General features: G+C 50.1%; 1 non-coding gene across 1 annotated transcript; it reads right to left on the reverse strand.

Moving 5' to 3' along the window:
* Positions 1 to 708: 708 nt before the first annotated feature.
* LOC141569534 (small nucleolar RNA U13) lies at positions 709 to 812 on the reverse strand. The gene has a single exon (XR_012493258.1). It is a non-coding gene; the product is annotated as a small nucleolar RNA U13 (small nucleolar RNA).
* Between the last annotated feature and the right edge of the window lie 22,097 nt (positions 813 to 22,909).

A 22,909-nucleotide genomic window follows, 5' to 3' on the forward strand; every position in this document is an offset into this window, starting at 1 on the left:
GCGAGGCAGAGAAGGTCACAATTGTCTCCCTTGTCAAGTGGGAACACTCAACCCGGGTATGTGTGTGGTGGTGGGGGCAGCCCCAAACTTGGTGTCCTGGCGCAGGGTGAGGGTCCCAAATGCAGACTTTCAGACCATGTCTGACCCCCGACCCCATCTTCAAAGCAAAGAGAGAAAAGTAGGTGTTCCATTAGCTACAGGGACCCTGGGGAATAGTGGACAAAGAGCAGTGGTTCTCAGCGGTGGTCCCAAGCACAGCATCAATGTCACCTGGGGGCTGGCTAGGGATGCGCAGTCTCGGGCCACCCAGAGTTACGGAGCTGGCAGCTCTCCAGGTGTCGCTGTCCATGCTGGCGTCCGTGGACCACTGGCCTAGGGGTGCAAAGCACAGACAGGGAGCCAGACCCCTGGGCTGCAATACTGGATCTGCCAACTAACAGCTCTGTGGCCTTTCCACATCACTTCATGTCCCCAGGCACCCACTTCCCAACTGCAATGGAGGTAACCATCCATCCAATCCTGACCTGAGGCTGCACCAAGGTCTCAGTGAGCTCATACCTCGCTTGGTACAAGTGCTCACGGAAATCATTCCATTGTAGGGACCGGCTTTCATCTGACAGTGTGAACTTCTGCGTGTGTGCACTTATAGCCTTCCTTGCAGGAAGGGGTGAGAACTGTAGATATGAGCTGGCTTCTTTTTTTTTTTTACGTCATACGGGTAATGTGGAGATGTCATAACAAGGTATGAGGGAGGCACATGTCACACAAGAGCATGGACACCCAGCCATCACACTTACGAACTACAAAAGGATCATAATTGGTTTCTTGGAAACTCCATACTTGGTAAATGTGTAGTTAGTAGGTAACTCCATCCATCAAGTCTACTAATCCTTGAAATCCTAAAATCAGGGAATCTGTGCTTTAAGGTCAGAGGTCACTGAAACGCTTTCACAAGTGGGTAAACCGAGGCTCCCTGACCACTTTCTGGGAACTGAGATGGTGCCAGGAACTTGCTCTGGGCCCCTCCCAGAGCATCACCACCACACAAGTAACCCTTAGTTTCCATGGAAACTTCACGGATCTGCCCCTGCCAAGGAAACAGGAATGGGCCATCCCCAGGCTCCTGAGTTTCCTGAGACCCTCACCTGGGCAGAGGGCACCCACAGGGAGCCAGGGCACGGTAGGTCTTGGGTCTGAGAAATGGCAGCCTGCTCTGCAGAGGGGAAACACTCATTTTACATCTGAGAAAACTAAGGCTGAGGTCACAAAACCGCTACAGGCACAGCAAGGATTCAAATCCAGGTGTGTTGAACCTCCAATCCCAAGAGATTCCTAGGTTTGGGGGCCTGTGTGCCTCCCAGCTGCCACTCTCCAAAACCCCAGCCTGACCTGAGCAGGCCCTACCCTCCATCTGTCTCCAGCAGCCTAGGTTTGGAGGTGCTGACGAGGAAGTCAAACAGAGGGGCAGACCTCAGCAGGTTCACCATCTGCCACAGGGGGGACTGTGGGGCCCGTCAACCCCACTTGATTCCCAGGCAGGTCACACCAACATAGCTTCCCAGACACCAGACCGAGCATCAGACCCTGGACCCTGAGACTGAAGGGCGGGCCTGCCAACTGATTCTGTTACGGAGCCTCTCAGGCCTCAGCAGACAGGCTGGGAGCTGGGAGCTTCCCGGTGTCACCAATGGGCCTGATGGCCCTCGAGGAGGGGCAGGGGCGTGGGTGACTCTGTGGACATCAGGTGGGCGGTTACTGAACACTTATGATGCGTGGAAAATTCTCAGGGCTCCACTTTCGTTGGCTCATTTCACCCTCACGAACAACCCAAGGAGACCAAGGCACAGAGAGGTTACGTAGAGGCCCATGGCCACACAGCAAGTCCTCACACACCAGTTCAGCACCACTCAGCTCCTCAGCCCTGGGGGACCAGGAAATAAAGGAATAGAGTGAGACAGTGGGGGCAGGCGGGTGAGGGAAAGGGCCAGGTAGTGTGTGTGTGTGTGGGGGAGGGGCAGCCGAGGGCAGAAAGCAGGTGCCGTGGGCAGACGCCACTCACAGAGGGGCCCATGGGTCACCGACAGCAAAGGAGGAAGGGACAGCAGAAGGGTGGGCTGCACTGAGCAAAGGAGGGCCCTTCTGGAAGGTGGGACAGGAGTTATCAGCAGCCTTAACACCGTGTATTCCCTTTGAAGCAGTAATCCCACTTCTTGGAACCTCTCCTAAGGAAATTTCCCCTCCTCCCTCCTGAGGGCCAGACAACAAAGCTGGTGGCTTTGTCTCTAGGCCCACACGCATTTCCTGAGAAAGGAGAGGCTGGTTGGGGTATGCGGAACGCCCATCCCCCCAGCACCTGGTGGGAAGGATGGGTGGGGCTTTCTGTGGAGGGGATACAGAGAAGATGGGGTGGTGGGAGAGGAAGGCCGAGGGCTGAGGGGCACTGTGGGTGGCCAGGCCTAAGGGATGGTTCATTAACCATTCTGAGTTCCTCTTGAGACCATTCTGGATTTCTTTCTCAATGTTATTTAATACTGTTTACTTCTCTGGCCATGGAACACCCAAAATCAGGTGTGTGTGTGTGTGTGTGTGTGTGTGTGTGTGTGTGTGTGTGTGTGTGAGATCTTTTCTATCAGGGTATAACCCACATACAGTAAAGTGCACTCATCTGAAGTGTACAACTCGATGAACATATGTGCACATGCGTGTAAGCTGTGACCCTGACCAAGGGCTCTGGCTACTCAAAGTTTGGTCCACCACAGGCCAGCAGCACCCACCTCCAGGGAGCCTGTTGGACATGCAGAACCGCAGGCCCTACCAGCGCCTCGTGGGTCAGAATCTGCCTTCCACTGAACAAGACCCCACAGGATTTGTGCCCGGGGCTGGAAGCAGGCTCTGTCACCCAGACCTGGCACTTGGAGGCCCAGCATGTCACAACTGCCCACAGCGCCTTTCCAATTCAGGAGAGGAAGGGGGTCACAGAGCAGGTGACTACCTGGTCCAGGAACCAGACACCCCAACCAGGCCTCTCACCCTGGACTTTGCTACTCCGTGCCTCAACTTACCCACCTGCAATAGATCTCCGCCCAACCTGCCTCCCATAGCAGTGGGAACCTTCATACAGTGGGACCTTGTGACACACCTGGTACTTTCATAAGCATTTCCATGCACTGCCTCATTTAAGCCACCCAACAAGCCTTTAAGGCAGGAACTATTAATATCAATAGTAATTAATATCAACACCTTATCAATATGAAGAGGAGTATCAATAAGACGTCATGTTATAGGAAAGAAAACCACGGCTCGGGGAGGTGGGACGACTTGCCCGAGACAGCTACAAAGTGGGTCCGCCCAGATCTGAACCCAGACTGAGTCTAAAGCCATAACTGATTTTAACCTCAATCTCTCAGAAAATGAGCACCATAGATGTCCCTCCAGCAAGATGGTTTAGGAAAGAAAGCTTCTTTTCTTTCTTCCTTAAAAGAAACACAACAATAGTAATGCATGCACACGATTTAAACGAAAATTCAAAGCATCCAAAGGCTTTGCAGAAAAAACATCAGCTTTCTTCCCACTCCATCCCCAGCCTCCCCTGGAGACAACCTCTGTGATGGATTTCTTGTGCGCCTTTTCAAAGAAATGCTCTGCATGGACCCGCACACGAAAATCGTCCTGTTTTTCTCACTTAGACAAAAGGGGGCATACTTTACATCCAGACCTGCCCTGGCTTTTATCACCTTGCACTTTGTCTCTGTATATGCCGTAATTGGCATTGCCAGTTCCAGACTGCTGGGCACACAGGTTGTTGCCAACCTTTTACGACCACAGCATTGCTGTGCCAAATTACTTTACTCGGGTTCTTTTGTGCTCCTGCGAGCATTTCTGCAGGATGCCTCCCAGAGCTGGACCCGCCCAGCCCTGGTATATGTGGTTTTGACTTTGGCAGATACAAGGGGCATTTCTTATCTGCCAGCCTTGTCTGGGGCTCAATATTCCTGGCGCCTTTTGTGTCCAGATCCTGGGTGGGGGTTGAGAGGAGGGGCCCAGAGGAGGGAAGGTGAGAACTTTCCAAGAAACGGAAAGTGGAACCAGAGAGAAGTGAGGGCAGAACTATAGGACCTGGCCATGCAGCTACTTCTCCAGAGATAAGGGCCAGGCGCCTCCCTTTCTCTGAAGGTCCTGGGGTAACAACTCTGACCTCCACCCCCACCCCACTCACATACCTCGAAGCCTCTCAGACTTGAGCTTTCCCTTAGACCAGGTCTGGAAGGCAGCAGAGGTGTTGAAGGGGCGGGGCCTGCAGGAACCTCTGGGAGTTGCGTTCTCTCTCAGTCTGGAGAGTCACCACACAAGTGTGTCCACATGGGAAATCCCATGGGCGATTTGGCCACTCTACTTACGTATATGTTATACCACCATAATTTCTTTTATTTTTAATTGTAGTAAAATACACACAACATGAAATGTATCATCTTCACCATTTTTAAGTGCACAGTTCAGTACTGTTAAGTATATTCACATTGTTGTGTATCTAATCTCCAGAACTCTTTTCCTCTTGCAAAACCGAAACTCTGAATCTATTAAACAGTAATAGATTCCCCACGCCTCCAGCCCCTGGCAACCACCATTCATTCCACTTTCTGTCTCTATGATTTTGACTATTCTAGGTACCATATAAATAATTGTCCTTTTATGACTGGCTTCTTTCACTTAGCATAATGTCCTCAAGATTCATCCATGTTGTAAGATGTGTCAGAACTGCCTTCCTTTTTAAATCTGAGTAATATTCCATTGTATGGATATACAGTAGTTCCCCCCCATCCCTGGGGCATATGTTTGAAGACCCCAGTGGACACCTGAAACCACAGATAATATCGAACCCTATATATACTGTGTTTTCCCCTACATACATGCCTATGATAAAGTTTAATTTACAAATTAAGCACAATAACTAACAACAAAAGAAACCATTATGATATTATACTGTAATGAAAGTTACATGAATGTGGTCTCTCTTTCTCAAAATAAATATCTTACTGTACTGCACTCACCCTGCTCCTGACGATGCGCTAACAGCAGGTAACGGAAACCACGGAGAGCAAAGCCGAAACCACAGAGAGCAAAGCCTCAGCTCAGTGGGGCTACTGTACTACATTCTGTTTATCCATTCACCTGTCCAATGGACACTGCGTTGCTTCCCTTTCGGTTATCGTGAACAATGCTGCTGTGATCATGAGTCTGCAAAAGCAAAATTTGGTTTCACTATTTCTCTCTCTCTCTCTCTCTCTCTGACACACACACACACACACACACACACACACACACACACACACGAGGAAGGGGGCAGGACAGAGTTTCCAAAGCTGAGTGCTGGAATCAGATTGGGCTGGAGAGACAGCCAGGCACGGACTAGCTGTGTGACCTTGGGCCAGACACTTTCCCTCTCTGAGCCTTGTGTCCTGGTCTTTATGGTGTGAAAAGTGGAGAGCACTTAGCCCTGAAGTAGCACAGAGGAGGTATTGGATCAGATCGGTGTTAGCCATTGTCATTATTACCATCATCACCCCCACACTCAGTTCCCGCAGACCCCAGAGAGAGTTTTGACCTCCCAAGGGCAGTCATTCCACAGAGTGGGGCAGCAGCCAGGATGATCCAAGGAATCCAGAGCGATCCACAATACAAAGGCTGCCTGCTTTCCCCAAAGGCCAGCGGCATTCCATTCCAGGATCTAACCTGATCAGTAGGGTGAAGGGTCTCTGACTAGCAACTGAGTGAGTTAATGAGGGGCTCACAGTGAGGGCAGTTTGAACTTGTTTCTTCTCCTCCAGTTCTTCATGCTTCCTTACCACCAGGCTGATTTCTCACCAGTTAACATGCCCAGGGCCCAGGGGTCCTTGATCCCCTGAAATCTTGGCAGAATGCAGAGGGTCAGTCATGGCATGAGTGGCTTGTCCAAGGACACCTGTGCCCCTTGGACGCACACCACTATCTTCAACTAGGGAGTTTAGTGAAACTCAGAGGTCTGTTAAAATCCGCATTCCCAGCCGCCATGCTAGTCTACAGCATGGGATTCAGTGGAGGGCCAGGAACCTGCATGTTAATAAGACTGTGGGAGGGGCCACCGTCCACACTTTAAGCTACCCTGTGCCCACCTCACCCCAGCTTTCTCTGCCGCTGGGGGCCGGTGAGGGGCCGGGACTTCCTTGCTTCTCAGCCCAGCTCTGTGGTTTGCAGCAGGGGTGAGAAGTTCTTCTCTTGTGGAAAAGAATGTTTTAGTAACAGCTCTGTTGAGATATAACCCACATACCATGCACTTCACCCATTTAAAGTGGTTTTAGTCTACTCCCCGAATTGTACAATCATCACCACAATCAATTTGAGAACATTTTCATCGCCCCAAAAAGACACCCTGTACCCATCTGCCGTCACTCCCCAGCACCCCCACCACCAGCCCTCGGAACCCTCATCTACTTTCTGTCTCTATGGATGTGCCTGTTTAAACATTTCATAGAAATGGAATCTTCCACTGTGTGGTCTTTTGTGTCTGGTTCCTTTCGTGTGACATGTTCGCAAGGCTGAGCCACGTAGTAGCAGCTATCAGCACTTCATTCCCTTTTATCAGCAAATAATATTCTATTCTATGCCCAGGGAGCTTTTCAAACATAGTGATACTGCGGCCCCATCCCAGACGCACCGATCTGATTCGGGGAGGGTCGGGGCAGGATGAGATTTGTAAAGCTCCAGGGCAGTTCCTGCTGCCTGGGCTCATTCTTGCTGTTACTCCTTCAAACGTCCCCGTGCAGGTCTTCTCACACCATTTCACAGACCAGGAAATCAGGGCTCAGACAGGGGACCTCACGAGACCCAGGGTCCCACAGACAGAGCAGCTTCAGTGGCTCTGACTTCCTCCCTCCAGGAAGGAAGGACGGCACTGAGGAGGCGTCAACTGTATGCCTGGTGACACGAGATGCAAATCCAAGACATTCATTCCCTCCTGTTATTGGGTCCTTGACTGACAGAAAGCCTGACCTCTGGTGAGAAACAAGTAGGATGAAATGAGAATGGCAGGCAAGTGCAACTGCAAGGGGAGGTCGATGGTTTAAACAGTATTTTCAATAAGTGGTGGTTCTCAGTCGTTGGAGAGTGTCAACCCCACTGCGAATCTGATGGACACACTGGGACCCTGTTCCCAGGAAAATGCTGAAGGGGAATGAGTTTTGTCTCCATTTACCGGGGACGCTCCATCCTCTGAAGCCCACTGGTTCACAAGGGAAAGCCCTTGTCTTAAAGAGAGAGAACAATGTAATCATACATTGAACACATTCTTTATTGAGCATGTGTGATTTGCCAGGCACTGCAGCTGGGAGCAAGACGATATCCTGGCTCTGAAGGGCAGCAGACAAATGAGGTGGCACAAAGCTCCCTATAGATCACCCGGGGTAGGGCAGGAAGAGAATGGTAGTAGGTGGGGGGAACGCTGTGCTGTGCCTGTGAGGGCAGGGCAAGCCGGTGGCATTTTGCTGAGACAAGGGCATTCCAGACAGAGAGGACAGCCTGGCAAAGGCCCTGAGGTGGAAACATGATTTTAATTCCAGGAACTGAAAGGAGGCCCTGGGGCTGGAATGGAAGGGATGAGAGGAGAGTGGGGGGCAGAGTCAGAGAGGTGGGTAGGGGCAGGTGAGAGGTCTCAACTATGCAATCGACAAAATGTTTGTGTCTGGCTCCTTTTCTAGGCAAGAGGCTGGTAATGAATGGGCCAGACTCAGGCGTGTTCTCCTGGAGCTGGGGGGGGTGAAGGGGTGGGGGGCGGTGGGCAGGGAGTGAGTCCTTTTACAAAATACATCTCCACAGCCCAGAGGTGGAGGCATCGGGCCAAGGGAAGGAGGCGGGAGTAAAGACCTGAGGCCGAGGAAACAAAGAGCCCCGTTTGCAGGTACAGGGTCACACATGGGGCTTGCACCAACCTGAAGCCGCCGTAGGAACAGTGGTTGTTTGCCAAACAGAAAACGAGACTAAAGGTGTTTTTGACAAAGTCCAGAGAGAAGGGGCCCCAGCTGTAGCCTAACCTGCAAGTATTTGCTAAAACTTCTCAACCGGGCAAAACTGGAGCATCTAAACCTTTGCTCCGAGACTGAACATGTCATCTACGTAAACATGTGTATGTAGTTTTTCAGCGTCCGCTCTGTGCCTGGCCCTGGGTCAGACACTAAGACATTCCTATTATTCATGTCCCTATTGTCATTTTTCAGACAGCGTCTTCTGATTCCTTCCAGCATTTGTCTGTATTTCATGTGCAGTGGTTGAATAGTGCCCATAAAAAGATACGTCCACGTCCTAAATCCCCGAAACCTGTGAAGGAACCTTATTTGGAAACAGGGTCTTTGCAGCTGTAACTTAAGAATCTCAAGAGGAGGTCATCCTGGTTGGGGTGGGCCCTAACTCCAATGAGAAGAGGCCATGTGAAGTTGGAGGCAGACACTGGAAGGAGGTGCCCCCCAAGGAACCCCACGGACTGACTGCTGGCAGCCCCGAAGCTGGGAGAGGCAGGGAACGAATGTCCCCCCCCCCCCCGCCCCAGAGCCTTCAGAGGGAGAGGCAGGGAACGAATGTCCCCCCCCGCCCCAGAGCCTTCAGAGGGACCCCGTCCTGCTGACTCCCGGTCTCCAGAGCTGTGAGAGAATCCATTTCTGTTGTTGTTTTAAGCCACCCAGCTTGTGGAAATGTTACAGCAGCCCTAGGAAGCTATAATGCAGCGTATATAAGTCCGTGTGCATAGGAGTTCTTGCTGATATTTTATATTGCTGTGGGGAAGGAGATCACAAATTTGGGGAGACCCCTTGCTTAGCCTGCCTGGTTTAGAATCTACTACTCACTGTGCAACCTTGGACAGTTGTGTGGTTTCTCTGGCTTCAGTTTTCTCACCTGTCCGAGATGACCAATGGGTTAAATAAAATACTGAATGTGAGGGTGCAGGCATCCTGGGAGCACACAGTAGGCCTCCATCAGAGTTGCTGCTAGGATTTCTACTGTCTTAGAAGCAGTCTCATGGCTTCGGCAAGCCCCTCCCTGCAGGAGAGGGACGGAAGCTGAGGAACAAGAAGCCTGGCCAGCCTGAGCAAGGAGTTTCAAAATCCAGATGAACAGGGGAGCAGAGGCCCAACGGGAAAGCAGTGCTGGCCATGCCCATGCTCCCTGGTCTAGTGGTCACCCAGCCACCATTCCGGGAGGGCCATTGCGCCTGGAACGGCACACCAAGAGCTCCCTGTGCAGGCGCTGCCTTCAGGCTTCACGGGTAAAACGATATTCAATGCTGCCAACAACCCTATGAGGACCATTATTCCCATTTGGCAGATAGAGAAACTGAGGCCAAGAGAGCCCATGCACAGCACCTGGCACATTGTAGGCACTCAGAAACATCTGCTGGGTGTGAACTGGATGGAGAGAAGGGCGTTTAAATCCTGTGCTCAAGTTCACAGGACTGGTAAGGGTAGAGCTGGGATTTGAACCCAAGCAAGCCTGCTCTGACCCCTAGCCATAACCACCACCCTCCACTGCCTCTTGGCACACATGCCAGGCCCTTTTCTGGGGTCGTATGTAATCCTTACAGGGAACCTACAGGGTTGAACTTACTAGCCCTTTTTCCAGATGAGAAAACTGAGGCTCAGAGGACTGAACACACCTGTCCAATTTCCACCTGACTCCCTAGGTGGCTTCCTTTCCCTCCCTCTGCAGAGTCCTTTGGTCCAAAAGTGGGGTTTGGGCTAGGGAGCCCAGGAGGGGCAAGCCGGCAGCATGTGTCCAGGCAGCCCAGAGCGTTGGTGTTTACCTGGCACCCTGGTAACCTGTTTACCTGATGGTTAGCTGACTCTCGCCCATTATCCCAGCAGGAAAACAAGGGATGACCTCCCACCCCACCCACGTGAGTGGCAGGGGCAGGGCTGGCAGCTGCCCAACCCCTCCCTTTGTCCTGACAGCCATAGAGCCACCATCTGAATTTCAGGCCAGGATTCCTCAGGCTGCGAGTCTTAGAGGAATCAGGCTTCGAGGCAAGAGAGAAGGGTCTGGAAGGGTGAGGCCATGACTTCCTTTGCACCAGATTCCCCCAGGAGAATGAAAAACCTCAGACCCAAGTTTCTGCAGGTGGCCCTCACCTTGGATAAGTCAGTTGGTCTCCCTGAGCCTCGGCTGACCCAGCTGTAAAACAGGGGCTTCCAAGATGGGCTTTGGGGGTAAGAGAGCCAGTCCTGGTCCTTTTTGACTGCAGGCACCGGGGCCAGTCTCAAAACGGTGCTGGCCTCAGTTTCCTCATCTGGAAATGGGCTCAGGATGCCAATTCCGAGGGCTTCTCCTGGACAGCAGACGCGTGGGCAGTGTCAGCACAGCTGCCCTCGTCAGAGGACGCCTTTGGCGTTTCCTAGACACGTAGACTCCCATATTATAACGGATGTGCCGGAGGTTCTCACCCACAGGGTCTGGGGACAGCTATAAATAGCTCTCACAGCACTTTTTTCTCTCATTTTATTAACTTTTTCTTTTTTTAAACCACGAAATTACTACCCCTGCGCGCTGAAACATGTCACCTAGGACAAAGGTAGGTGTGCTTAACTGCTAATTTTCTCCCTTTCTTTAATCCGCCCTTCTGGGAAAAACAATGTTAACAATTCGGTATAATACAAATTTCACACTTCTCTCTCTTCTCAGATGACCATATTTGGATATAGTTTGGGTTTCCTTCTGCTAGTTTTAAATTTTTATTTTAAAAATCAGGGCTCATAACCGTCCATGTTTCCTGCAGTCATTTTTTTGACAGCCCCCAACAGAGGACAAACACATGCTGTAAACGCCTCTTGCTACACTGGAAGACGGGGCTTTGATCCCTTTTGCAGATGGGGAAACTGAGGCCCCAGTCTGGAGTGAGCTCAAGCAGAGGGGCTTCAGCTGAGATGGAGATCTCGGGGATGGGGCGAGTGGCTGTTTGTTGCCAGGGTTGTGCCTACCATGTGACCCTCCTGGGCTCTGCATACAGCCCTCTTTGAAAGGATACGTGCAAAGAGCGGCCTGCCCCTAGCCTCACTTGCCAGCCTGCCCTGCCAGGTGGGCGGCCGCTGCGCAGACCGACCGCAGACCAGGCAGGAAAGTGAAAACAAACCCTGGCTGGCAGCTGAGTTTCTCCTTCCCGTCAAACAAGTGCCTTAACTTGATGTACCCTGCCCTATTATACCAGGGGCTGTGGGTGGGGCTGTGTGTTATCAGGTGTGCCCAGGGCTGCTTTTTATTTTCTCGAGGAATAACATTTACATGATAAAGTGTATGAACTGTATCAACCTTAAATGTCCAGCTTGATGCTTTTTCTTATACATACCAACCACTCACATCAAGATCAAGGGTATACTCCCAGCCTCAGAGACATTCCCTGTGCTCTTTCCCCATCCCCCCTCCCCAGCGGAGGTAACCACTGCTCCGCTTTGGGTAAATATCATAGATTTGTCTGTTCTTCAACTTCATACAAAGCAACAACCACAGGGTATGTCTCTTTCTTACATGGTTTTCTCACCCAACATGACATGTGTGTGAGGGTGACGTGTGGTGCTGCTTTTAGGGACAGTGTGCTCTGTTTTAGCGCCGAGCCATCCCCTGTCGCATGGATGTATCTCAATCTGTTTATCTAGCCTCCTGTGGATGAATATTTGGGGTGTTTCCAGTTTGGGACTATTAGGAACAAAGTTGCTGCGAACATTTGTATATACCTCTTTGTGTGGAAATACGTTTTCTTCTCTCTTGGGTAAAAACCTAGAAGTGGGACTGCTGGGTCATAGGGTAAGTGTACGTCTAACTTCATCAGAAACTGCCAGTTTTCCTCCCTGAGAGCTGTTTTAAGACCTCACCGACTCTGGCACGACTTCTCTGGCGGCCCCGCTCCACATCATAGCAGACCTACAAAACAACCCTGAGCCACATGAAACATCTTTTCTTGGTGTAAAAATACTTTTTCCAGAGCCTTTTCTAATTTTGCTTTTTGAAATTATTTGGCTCCAGAGCATTTGCTCTGTGGGTCTCCTGGAGTTTCTCAGCAATTAGATTTGGGCAGTCTGACAAAGGAGACAAACAGAACCCCAAAACTATTTTTCATTTGGAGTGACAAATTTTTATAAATAATATATTTAGCACCTAAATGAGTCTCCTTTCCTTTCTCACTGGCTTTGTGAACTCCTACTCACCCCTCTACACCCACTCAAAGGTCCATACCTCGGGCGGCTGGATGGCTCAGTTGGTTAGAGTGCCAGCTCTGAACAGTTCAATTCCCACATGGGATGGTGGGTTGCGCCCCCGGCAACTAAAGATTGAAAACGGCGACTGGACTTGGAGCTGAGCTGCGCCCTTCACAACTAGATTGAAGGACAACGACTTGGAGCTGATGGGCCCTGGAGAAACACACTGTTCCCCAATAAAATAAACACACACAAACACACACACAAACCTTATAGTTTAAAAAAAAAGGTCTACACCTCCACGAAGCCCTCTAGTTACAGGGAACTGCAGCCTCCTCCCTGACCCCTCACCAAGTCCAGAGCCTATGTGTGACCCCGGTGTCATACGCCTCCCTCCACCCCCCCCCCCACCCCCGGGAGGGAAGCACTGGGCACTACCAGTTAGTGCATTTGAGGAGCGGATGCCTGGAGCACAGGGCCTGCCGCAAGCCTCCCTGTATGCCTAGCCCACACTGCACACCTGGCACGTTTGTTGACCAGATTTTTCCCGAATTCTTTGTACATCAGGTGTCCCCACCCAGAACTCCAGGACCAGGTAGCAGAGGAGCTAAGACCATCTTGAATGTGTCTGCAAAATCCTGAGTGCTGGAGCCCCAGCCATAGGCCAAGGGCCATGGTTTTCCATCCTCTGAGAGGTTGTCAATGCCCCAGAGGGTTAAAGAGGAGAATCTCTGATGGCCCTGGAAGAGTGTTTCCTGGCAGAGGGCACTAGAGACTTGTAACCAAGAAGCATTTCTTTTTTTGTTGTTGTTTTTTAAAAAAAAACTTTTATTTATTTAAGTGTGTTTTTCTAGGATCCATCAGCTCCAAGTCAAGTAGTTGTTTCAATCTAGTTGTAGAGGGCGCAGCTCACAGTGGCCCACGTGGGGATCGAACCGGCAACCCTGTTGTTGAGAGCACCGCGCTCTAACGCACGGAGCTAACCGGCCGCCCCCAATAAGCATTTAGAATGCACCTTCACCCCCTGCACTGGGCTCTGGGGACATGGCAGGGAACAAGTCAGACAAGGTCTAGGGGTAAATGATAAATATATAAAGCTGACCAGATCATGATCAGGGCTATGACTCATGAAATATGGAGATGTGACATAGGAGGAGGAGGGACAGCAGACAGGGGCGGGGGACCTCTCTGAAGAGCCAAAGATCTGCCTGATGAGAAGTACCCGGCAGGCAAAGCTATGGGGCCAGAGTGTTCCAGACAGAGAAAACAGCCAGTGCAAAGGCCCTCAGGCTAGAACACCTTGTGTTGGAAGACTGGCCAGGAGGCCCTCAGGATCCTGGGTTTCTGCAGCCTGCAGGGTGAACGGGTGAAGAAGGGTGTATGCAAGGGAGCAGGAGGGGGACTCTCACTGGTCCTCTGACTCCCCAAACTCTCTCTCAGAACACCTTTCCCCCATGCTCTTCTCAACCAACTCCTACTGTGGGGTCTCAGCTAAATGGCATTTATCAGAGTCGTCTCTCAGACTGCACCCCTCCCAATTTAAACTAGCCGCTGCTTCAGTCTCCCACTTACAACCTTGACTATGTGAGTAAAAGACTGAATTCTGAGTCCAGTCCCCTCAGGGTCTCTCCCCTCTACTCCAGCCTCCTCCATACAGGGGACCCTGAGTTCCCTTCCCCACCCTCTCTTAGGACCCCAAGATGTAAAAACCCAGGTCATCCGTGATCCCACTAGGAGCCCACGCACTGGGTGTCCCCACTGGGAGCCCACCCAGCCCAGGGCCTGCGGAGTTGGCAGGGAAGGAGCTGCCTGGCTGGAGTGGAGCCAAGCCCCCAGCCCCCAGCACTGCCCTTCCCCCACTCCGCACCAAACACATCTGCACTTGTGGGGGTTTCCCCCAGGTTCGCTTGTTATTATAATAATTTTAAAAGGAATACACAAATGTAATGTGGGGTTCTAGTTTGGATCCTGGAACATTAGTGGAGAAACGTGAAATCTGAGTCTGTAGTATCCTAATAGTAATGACCACTGTTGTGTTTTTAGTTTTCATCAATGCGATGTGACCCGTGGGGGAAACTGGGGGAGGGGCAGAGGGGATTCTGTTTACTAACCTGCAACTTTTCTGTTCCGCTAAAATGGTTCCAACATAAGTTTGGTTTAAAAAAATAAAGGGAAAAAGAGGACCGACTGCAAGCCACCCAACGGATTAGTAAAAAACGGTGAAGCCTGACAATGCCACGTTGGTGAGGACGTGGAGGAGGGCTGTGTGAATCTGTACAAACATCCTGCAGGGCCGGTTAGCACCTTGGGTCAAGTTCAAACCGGGCAGTCCAGCAGCCCTCCTTTGCTGGGGCTCTCAGAACGACCCCCAGCAGCTGGAGCAGCTGCAGCAGCGGCCTGGAAACTTGTTAGAAATGCAGATTCTCGGCCTCGGCCCCAGACCAACTGGAAACAAGCAAAAACAAAACCCACACCTCTGTCTGGGTGTCAGCAGTGGGCGTTTTCATCAGCCCTCCCGGTGAGTCTGATGGGAGCTGAAATCTGAGAACTTCTAGGCTATGAATGTGTTCTAGAGTAATCCTTGATCAAGCAAAGTTGGTCTGGAAACAGGCCTAAGGGGCCACGGAGAGGAAGTGAAGACGTCAGTGAGAAGCCAGCGCCCGGCACACAGGGCAGCTCAGCCCCCACTCATCCTCACCCACGTGGGACCACAGGGGTGTGTCTCACACACATGACTCGCAGCAAACAAAGCAAATTACACGATACATAGAGTCTGATGCCAGACAAAGGTTTCAGCACCCCAAGCGAGAGTGTTCTGACTGGGGACTATAACAATACACATCAATGTGCAGAGGGGGGGGGGGGGAAGGGACAAGAAAAGGGAATGAGATGGGGAAGGAAGGAGTGAGTACAAGAGGGGATTCAGATCTTCAAAAATGTTTTGTTTTTAATCCCCAGAGGTTAGGGATAAGGCACTTGGCATGCCTGAGAAGCTTCATTAAAACAAGTTTAATGGCTTCATGCTCTTTATAAATGATTCATAGAGACACATATAAAGTTAAAAGTGAAGGCCCCTGATTTCAATCCCACACCTACTCTGAATATTTGGTGAATACACATGCAAAATTGGGTCTATTAATTCCATTAAACATTAATGAATGTGATAGTCTGGAAAAGACAAAGTATAGAGACAGTAAAAAGATCAGCGGTTGCTAGGGGTTGGGGGGAAGGAGGATGGAGACGTGGGACACAAAGGATTTTTAGGACAGTGAAATTAGTCTGTGTGAAACTGGAATGGTGGCCACATGTCATTATATAGTTGTCAAACCCACAGACCCATACAACGGAGTGAACGGATGTAAACCATAGGCTTTAGCTAATAACAATGCTTCAATATTGGTTCATCAATTATAACAAGCAGTTAATACGGGAAACTGAGGTGGAGGAGGGGGGTATCAGACGGGCTATGAGAACTTTCTGTAGTTTTTGCTCAATTATCTGTGAACCTAACACTGGTCTAAAAAATAGCCTATTAAATAAATAAATAAATAAGTAAATAAATAAAGTAAGTAAGTAAGCCCCCAATCACTATTTTAACGGATGTTTTCATGTTGTTTTAAAAGAAAAGCAGCTCTCAGTACCACGTGAGCAGCCTCAGCGCTGTCCTTTCACTCCCTCTTTCTGCCTGCAGCATTCCAACCCACCGAGGTGGCCTCCAACTTTGTGGCTGGCTGTCACCAGCAGGGCTGTGATGAATTGGTCACGTGTGTGTGTGTGCGCTTTGCTCATCTGCGCGTGTTCAGGTTTATCCCTGTGGGCTGCACTTCCCAGGCCGGGAGCCACCAGGCCCCAGTGGCTGCTGAGTACCTACAACGTGGCTCGTGGGAACGGAAAGGTTCAGTAAGGGTGAAATCTGCCGGGATTTCCAAGACTTGGTAGGAACAGAAGAATGAGAAGTATCTCATCATTTCTATATTCATGGCATGTCAAAACGATCATATTTTGGATATTACTGGGTTAAATAAAACAGCAAAATGAATTTCACTTGTTTCTTTTTATAATACTTTTTTTCCTTAAGGTGGCTACCAGGAAATTTAAAGTGACACATACCCTGCATCTGTGGCTTGCGTTCTGTTTCTATTGGATGGCCCTGCTTGAGGGGGCAGATGCACGCAAGTGGAACTGCCCTAACCAACAACGCTGATAAAGTGGTGAAGTGAACAGAAGTTGCAGACCTGTGATGGTGTGTGTGTGTGTGTGTGTGTGTGTGTGTGTCTGTGCACCAGCAAAGGTATAGAAGGATCCATGAAACTATTCAACTGGCTCCCTAGGAGGAGGGGCTGGGCAAGGGGACCGCCGATGTTTACGCCACCCCCTTCTTAGTGGTATCAATTCCTTTTGATAAGGACGCCATTACCTACCAAGTAACAAAAAGTCATCTTGGAAAGATACATGCATTTAAAAGCAAGGCGGAGCTCCCAGTTTCGGGAAGTGGTTCTCTAAGCGGAGGTCCACCTGGCTCCAAAGCACGACATGGTCTAGGCTGCCAGTCAGTCCTGGTGGAGGACGGACAGCTGGGGTGGGACCAACAGCAGGGACGGGACTCTGTCTGAGTTTGAATCCTGACCCTGTGAGACCCCGGGCAACTGCCTAAACCTCTGAGCCTCAGTCCACTTTTTATAAAAGGGAACTATAACCCTTCCCAACCCCACAGTGCTGCAATCGACCACTGAGCCAGAAAGCTTGATAGAAGCCAGGCAGTGGGCACGACAGACTAGATCTCTGCCCTTCTCGGGAAAGTGGAAGCCCTCCGCAGTGAACTTCTGCCGTGCCAGCCTACGTTTGCTGGCCCTGCGGCAGCCGCCAGGGAGGACCCCCTGCTTGCTCTAAAGCCAGTCCCAACACTCGGATGCCGGTGCATCCCAGCCCGTTCCCTCTTGCCTGCTGAGGGACAGGGCTCCAGCAACTCTCTCCTCAGTTTCCTCATTCTTCCTTCTCGTCCCCACCACGAGACAATCATGCTCTATTCTCCCACTTCAAAACGAAACTCCATCAAACCTCCTCGCGGCCCCACTTCCTCTGCCGGCTACATTCCTGTTTTCCTGTTCCCCGTGCAGAGGGAGTCCCGGCAACCCTGGCAGTCTGGCTCGCGCCAGTGCCTCTCCTCTCCATGCCCCCCAAGCCCTCTCCCATCAGTGCTCCTCACCGCACCACCTCACACAGACTTCTGAAAGTCGCCAGTGACCCCCGTTGCTAACTCCTGGGTGAATTCTCAGGGGGATCTCTCTGACGGTCACAGTGTCCTCACTGGGCTCCCCGCCTGCACCCCTGCTCTCCACAGCGGCAGAAGATGTCACTCCTATGGTCCCCATCGCATTCAGAATAAAAGCCAAATCCTTCGAGTGGCCGACAAAGCCGTCCATACTGTGTGCCTATCCCCTCCATGCCCTGGCCTCCTACTGACCCCTTACCGCTCTGTTCCAGCCACACTGGCCTCCTGACAGTTCTCTGAATGCAGCGAACACGCGCCCACCCCAGGACCTGTGAACTGGCTGCTCCCTCCACCTGCAGTACTCTTCCCAGATAGCTGCACGACTGACCCCCTCACTGCCTTCCGGAATTGTTCAAACGTCACCTTCTCCACAAGGCCTGCCCCGGCCACTTGAATCGCCACTTGTCCCAAGCACCGCCAGCAAGCCCAGCCATTCTCATCCTGCTCCACTTTTCCTATTTTCTTCTCCATATGATATACAAGTTACTTATGATCACACTTACTGCTCTATCTTCTGCTCTAGAATATAAACTCCACGATGGCAGGGATCTTTGTTTCGTTCACGGTGCTCCGAACAGCGCCGAGCACAAAGGGCAACCAAAATTACTAACTAAATACAGTCACGAACAGAAAGGGGTAAAGGCCAACAATTCCATGACTGCGACACATACATGTACTACGGTGACAATTAAGTAAATGGACGGGGAAGGGCAGGAGCCAGGGTTCCACTATTGGACTAAGCAAAGCGGGAGGTGGACTAAGCAAAGACATGAGGACCGACTCCTGTTTATTTTTATTGTAATACAAATGGTTGTATAGAGACATACTTGTAGATATGTCTATAGACTCAGGTTACTATAAGCATATGTATTTCCTTACTCCGCCGGCTGAGAAGGCCGAGAAGCAACACCACCCCATAGCAACAAGCACACCAGCTCTCAGATCTGGGGTTCTAACACCATTCCGGGATGCAGGGCTCCTCGGAGAAGTGGCTGATTCTAAGTCTAGGACTGGAAATACACAAGATGAGCGTGGAGCATCTCATAGGGCGTGAAAGTAAGCAAGTGCTCAAAAACTCACATGATGGGGGGACGTCAAAGGGACACGGGAGTCAACTACAAGAGTTTCCAATGGTCAAAGCTGGAGCAACTTGAGCAAACCAAAAAAAAAAAAAATGGATTATAATCCAAAGCATGAAATTTCCATGAGTCTACGCTGATATAAATATATGATTAAATAAATAATTGAGGGAGCAGAGACAAATCTCCAATGAAGAAGAATTTCAAATAATTTATGTACGTACTCTGCCGTCCAGAAGGTGGGGCGTAACTTCCCATCCCTTAAATCTTGGCTGCACAGAGGGACTTCCTTCTAAAAACCACTGTATAAAACGGGGGAAGAAAGCGAGTAACTCTGCAGGAGAAAACACTGACGAATACTGTCTCAGTCAGCGCTTATGGTCAACCTCCACGTGATAAGCCATCTTGAGAGCCTATGCCTTTGCGAGAAGGTGAGAACGATCGGCCCTCCCCCTCTGTGGTCTTCCTCCCGTAACACACAACCCCTGGTTAACAGTAATGTACTGACGTTGGGTTCTTAGTTGTGACAAATGTGCCACGGTGATGTCAAATGTAACAGTGGGGGAGAGGCAGGGAGAGGTACATGGGAGCTCTCTGTAACCAACTTTTCCCAAAAGAAAAAGTTCATTAAAGAAATAATCTCACCACTAAATGGGATCATGGCACACGGCAAATGCTCAGAAAACACAGTAATATGGATTATTATTTTTCCTTATTGTTTTTTTCTGATCATGGAAATAAATCGTCAGCAATGCCTTAGCCCCTAGGTAACAAATTTCAAAGAATACAAAAATGAATAAAACAGAAAGTGAAACCTTCCATAACTCCACTCCCCACTGCTAAATCAATAGCTTATGTTCTGGACTTTTCCCTAGGCATACATGAATGTTTCTTTTAAAATTTTTACAAGCATGGGATGCTACCCTACATTTTAGTAACTTGCGTATTAGTGTTGTATATTGTGGACTTTCTTCCGTATCAGTGCACCTCCCTCTAAGTGTTCTGAATGTCACATGGATGTGACAACTGACTATTTTGTTAAGATGCACATGAAGATATTGCCCATTTTCTCCCCACAAACAATGCTCCAGTGAACACCCTCCTACACACACCTTTATGATTTCAGCAGGACAGATCCCTTGCTGTGCAATTGTGGGTGTGGTGGCACATTTAAAACATTGTCATCTGACTGCTCAACTGTCCTCGCGTTATCCTGAGAATGAACTTCCTGGCTCCCACCCTTGCCTGCGCCTCTTGGGTGAGGTCTCCCCCTGGTCAAGGCGGCTGTGTGTGGGGGGGCATTGTGACATCACAGATGTGGGGGGGGGCAAAACATACCGTGTAATTAACCAACCAGGCGACAGTACTGCCTGTCCTTCTGGGTGTCAGCCCGTTTGAGGAGCCACGAATCTCCATGACAGATGCTGCTTCTCAGCCTGGGGCCATGCCCCAACAGAACAGGGGCAGAGGGCAGGGAGAGGAAAGGGCGTGTGACATTCCAAAAACCAAATACGATATCTTGATTTTATGTTTGGAAAATGACAACAAAAGAATTTACTCATACTAAGCACCCATTTATCGTTCAGTTCTACAACAAATATTTGGGTTTATATACTGGTTACTGTCAATGCTAGGATTGCCACACGAGAACAAAATTACACTCCTGATCTCACAGAACTTCTATTCTACTTGGAGACAAGTAATACACACGATAAGTACCAGTTAGTGACAAGTGCTGCCTTATTTAGGATAACGACCAGCTGCTAGAACGAACAAACCCCAATATTTCAGAAGGCCGTCGATGCCCTCCGGACTCCAGACTAGGCCACATGACCCCCCTCACAGATCCAAGGGCCTCTTCTTCCAGGACGTAACCAATTTCTGTGAGGATCTGATTGAAGCCCGTCTCCCCCACTAAACTATGAGGCCAACACTTGTTTTTTCCCTCTGTAGCCACAGGGCTGTCTCTTGGTCCCAAGCTTTTTCCTGTCCCCCTGCAGAGTCTTCAAACCAATAGCCCACCCCGACCGGCCAAATCTCAGCTCACATGTCCCCTCCTCAGAGTGGCTTTCTCAGACCTCCTTGTGGTACTAGTGTCCTGCCAGCCACTCTGCCCACCACCAGCTCTTGTGTCCCCCCAGCTCTGTGGCAGAGGGAGAGAAGCACACCAATGATTCCCACTTCCCTTTCCATAGCACAACATTGCTAGGAAGCGGCAGCCCACAGGTTCGCCTTACAGGTATTTCTTGTGTCCCACAGTTCACCAGAGATGTGGGAACACACGTGGAGTGTGTCCCTTCCAGGCCAAGGCAGTTCAGAAAAAGAGAAGCCCTCCCTGCTCTGTCTCCCTCCATCCAGTGGCTGGATGTGGACACACCGGAAGTGCTGCGTCCGAGAAGGCAGGGCTGTGGTCAGCCGGAAGGCCCTGAATGACCATGTGGAGCAGAGCCACTTGCTCTCTCCGCATGGGGACACTCACATTGAACAGATGTTGGCACAGCTGGCTCCTTATCTCTCAGCTCAGATGTCACCTCCTCAGAAAGGCCTCTCCCAAGCACCCTAAAGTAACCCTCTTCAACTGATTCTATGCGTGTCTACGATAAACTTCAAAGTCTGTTGCTTGCTTATTTGTTCACTTGACTACTGTCTGCTCTAATGAGAATGGAAGCTTCTTGGGGTCGTGAACTCTCATCTCTTTTGCTCGTGCTGCATTCCCACTGCTTAGAAGAGTGCCTGGCACATAGTAGATGCTCAGTGAGAACTTGAATGAGTGATCCAGCCCATACGTTTCAAATTGCTCGTTTGTAAAACAGGACCGTGAACATGGAGGAATTTCCAGCAGGGCCAAAGCCAGCCCTTAGTCTGCCTTCGGTGCAAATGAGGAAAAGGCTTCCACTGTGAGCAGGCAGATTAGAAAAAAGACAGCTCCTGTGGGCAGACGCACACCTATGTGTGCTGGGCCTGGCTCGACAAACAGAGCACAGGTTGCATTTCCATCCTCACGCCATCCCTAGGCGGAGAACTTTGAGCAGTACACAAACTGCAAAACCATCCGTGGCAGCCCTGATTTTGGACTATGAGGCAATCTTGAGGATGAAAGCGCTTGCTGAAGGCAGAGCCATAAGATAAAAGGAGCCTGCACCCTTGATAGGGGTGGAGCCCCTACACCAGCCCTGGGAGGCTGTCCTCCTGCCTTCTTTCCCTTTTGTTTTTTAAAAACTAATTTGAATGATTTATTTTGAAATCACTTCAAAGTGACAGAGAAGTTTCAAGAACCATACAAAAAACTCCCCTTCACTGAGACTGGTCAATTGTGAACATTCTAGTCCCTTTACTCTACTACCCTCTTCTCCTTCCGCCCTCCCTCTCCCTCTGAGTAGGTAAGCAGTCATTGTCACTGTTCTTCTAGGTCACTTGAGAGCACTTGGTAAACATGGTACCCCCAAAACAAGGACACACTCTAACCACCATCTAAATCACCTCTGACTTCTCACAGGGAACAAAATTTCTATCCAAAAGTCACTTATTTTGGGTGTCTGTTAAAACCACCAAAATAATAATAACTGGTACCTTCTTTATCTCCAAAATTTCTGGGGGCCGTGGGAAAGATCACGGGAAGCTCAGAGTGGTCTGGCCTCATCGTGCCCACGTTCCCTGCCCCAACCACGTGGCCTCCCTTTGATTCCTTATAGCTGCCCTGCACCTTTCAGCCTGAGGACTGTTTCCAGTTGAGGTAAAATTCACATAATATAAAATCCATCATTTGAAAGCGAACAATTCAGTGGCACTGAGTACATTCACAGTGTTGTACAATTACCGCCTCTGTCTAGCTCCAACATAGTCTCATCGCCCCAAAAGGAGGCCCGTACCCACCAAGGAGTCATTCCCCACTGCCCCCACTCCTGGCAATCACCAATCCATTTGTATTGCTAGATTTCCCTCTTTTGAACATTTCATGTAAATGGAATCACACACTCTGTGCTGCCTCAGAACTTTGCACCTGCTGTTCCCTCTTCCTGGATGCTTTTCCCTTCTCCAACTCTGACTCATTCTTTAGGAATCCACTTCACTAGCACTTCCTTCGGGGGGCTTTCCTAGGGCTTCCCATGAGGTCAAGCCCCCCAACACATGCCCTCCTAAAAACCTGAAGTTGCTCTTCTCTGTATTTTTCACAATTACAATTATGCTGTGTGGTTATTTCATTCGTGTTTCCAGTCATTAGATTAGAACGTTTATGAGGCAGGATCATGTCTGCCTTATTTATCACTGTATGCCGACACCTGGCCCAGAATCTGGTGCATAGTAGGTGCTCAGTAATATTTTGTTAACTGACTCAAGTGATTGTCTTTACA

This window comes from Rhinolophus sinicus, chromosome 10 (genome assembly GCF_057876585.1).
Source record: "Rhinolophus sinicus isolate RSI-liver-muscle chromosome 10, RSI-T2T, whole genome shotgun sequence".
Lineage (NCBI taxonomy): Eukaryota > Metazoa > Chordata > Mammalia > Chiroptera > Rhinolophidae > Rhinolophus > Rhinolophus sinicus.